The sequence below is a fragment of the Sturnira hondurensis genome, unplaced genomic scaffold, assembly GCF_014824575.4.
Source record: "Sturnira hondurensis isolate 20B ecotype Veracruz unplaced genomic scaffold, ASM1482457v3 Scaffold0005220, whole genome shotgun sequence".
NCBI classification, from domain to species: domain Eukaryota; kingdom Metazoa; phylum Chordata; class Mammalia; order Chiroptera; family Phyllostomidae; genus Sturnira; species Sturnira hondurensis.
The window spans coordinates 8,647,677-8,650,180 of record NW_028077851.1 but is presented as its reverse complement, the minus strand read 5'-3'; the positions used below and the strand labels follow the sequence as shown (position 1 = coordinate 8,650,180).

At 40.2% G+C, this 2,504-nt stretch overlaps 1 non-coding gene across 1 annotated transcript; it reads right to left on the bottom strand.

Moving 5' to 3' along the window:
- Positions 1 to 1,595: 1,595 nt before the first annotated feature.
- On the bottom strand, positions 1,596 to 1,702 carry LOC118987292 (U6 spliceosomal RNA). The gene has a single exon (XR_005066533.1). It is a non-coding gene; the product is annotated as a U6 spliceosomal RNA (small nuclear RNA).
- Between the last annotated feature and the right edge of the window lie 802 nt (positions 1,703 to 2,504).

Sequence of the window (2,504 nt, the reverse complement as noted above, 5' to 3'; positions counted from 1 at the left end):
CGTGGGTTTCCTACCTAGTGGGAGTTCTCTGAATCCTGGTTCTATCACTTATTAACTATGTGGCTTTTGGAAAGCTATTGGATCTTTCAAAACCTCGGTGTCCTCATCAGTAAAAAATAATGTATAGCTCAGTTGTCATGGAAATTAAGTATGATAATTTTAAAAACATTCATTTTGGTGGCAGTTTTACTGCCTTCCATATTCACAAATGACTTCTAAGTATATGTAACCCTACTCTTCTCTTTAGACCCAAATCAGTGTTTCCAACTTCATATCTCAGAGGCATCTCATACAGGAATCTTCAACACAGTGACAGAACTCATTATCTTTCCTTTCATCCTTTATCTTTGGGCATTCTTTAGTTTAATTAACAGCAGCAACAGTCTGTTGCCCAACCTAAAAACTTGTGTGTCATTGTCCATCCTTCATTTTCTTCTTCCTTAGTCTTCATCCCCAGAATCTGCCAGTCAACAAACTGTTGATTATGCCTCTAAAATACTTGAGAAATATAACCCATCCTCTTTCTTTTCATTTCTACTGCCTTATTCTGAATGTTTTTTTAAAATTTTTTTAAATTTAATTATTTTTCAAGTACAGTTTTCTGTCTATTACTCCCATCCCATCCTACCCCCCATGCTCCCCCCTCCCATTTCCACCCTTCTCAGTTGTTGTCCATGTATCCTTTATATATGTTCCTCTAAATCCCTCCCCTATTTCCCCTGAAATTCCCTCCCCTCTCCCCTCTGGTCACTGTCAGCCTGTTCTCTATTTCAGTGTCTTTGGTTATATTTTTCTTGTTTGTTTGTTTTGTTGTTTAGCTTCCTGTTAAAGGTGAGATCATATGGTATTTGTCCTTCAACACCTGGCTTATTTCACTCAGCATAATGCTTTTCAGTTCCATCCATGCTGTTGCAAAAGGTAGGAGCTCCTTCTTCCTTTCTGCTGCATAGAATTCCATTGTGTATATGTACCAGAGTTTTTTGATCCATTCATTTACTGACGGGTACCTAGGTTGCTTCCAACTCTTGGCTATTGTAAATTGTGCTGCTATGAACATCGGGGTGCATAGGTTCTTTGGGATTGGTGTTTTAGGGTTCTTAGGATACAATCCTAGCAGTGGAATTGCTGGGTCAAAAGGCAGGTCCAATTTTAGTTTTCTGAGAAAATTCCATACTGTTTTCCATAATGGTTGTACCAGTCTGCAATCCCACCAACAGAGGACCAGAGTCCCCCTTTCCTCACACCCTGTCCAACATTCGTTGTTTATTGCTTTGTTTATGATAGCCATTCTCACTGGTGTAAAGTGGTGTCTCATTGTGGTTTTAATTTGCATCTCTCTGATAGCAAGTTTTGTTGGGCATCTCTTCATGTGTCTCTGGATCCTCTGTATGTCCCCCTTGGAGAAATGTCTGTTCAAGTCCTTTGCCCATTTTTTAATTGGGTTAGCTGTCTTCTTAGAGTGAAGTCATGTGAGTTCTTTGTATATTTTGGAGATTAAACCTTTGTCTGAGGTATCATTGGCAAATATGTTTTCCCATACAGTTGGTTGTTTTTTTATTTTAATGCTGTTTTCTTTAGCTGCACAGAAGCTTCTTAAAAATATGGAGCACTTCATGAATTTGCGTGTCATCCTTGCGCAGGGGCCATGCTAATCTACTCTGTATCGTTCCAATTTTAGTATATGTGCTGCCAAAGCGAGCACTTATTCTGAATCCTGACCCTCCAACCTGGACCATTGCCTGCCTCCATGTAAATGGAAGCATATTGTTCATCTGCTTATACACAAGACAATTTAACAGTGTCCTGGAGGACTGCAATAGCACTTGTACCCTCTGCAGTCCATCCGTAGTGCTTACCAAGGGCCATGCAGTTGTCAGTGCCATGGACCTGAGTAACCTGAGCCAAGGAGTCACCACAGCCCCCCGACCCAGAGTCGCCACACATCGCTGTACTTGGCACTTTACATACTATACTCAGGGCCACAGGATACTCCATCACACCCCCACCCACAGGTGGAGGTCTTTCCTTACGAAAGTCAGCCAATAAAGTCTGGAAGAGGTGACTGACTGCTTATTCAAATGCATAGATACCTATGGAAGGCTGCAGGGATCACAGAGAATGAGGGAATCATGACTCCAATAAAGAAACACAGTCAACTTCCAGTAACTGACCTGAAAGAAGTGGAGATACCAAAATTGCCAGACAAAAAATTCTAAATAATTGTTCTAAGGATGTTGAGAGAACTCCTAGAGTTCTGAAATCTGGAAAACAATACAAGAACAAAGTTACCAGTTCAACAAAAAGAAAAAGCAAACAAAGAGATTGGACAGAAATTTTGGAGCTGATAGAAGCAATGACTGATCTGAAATTCAATAGAGAGCTTCAATAGTAGACAGGACCAAAGAGGAGAAAGCCTCAATCAGCTCAAAGATAGATCATCTGAAATTATCCAATTGAAGGAACAACAACAAAAGGAATTAAAAGAAATGAAGAAAGCCTATGGT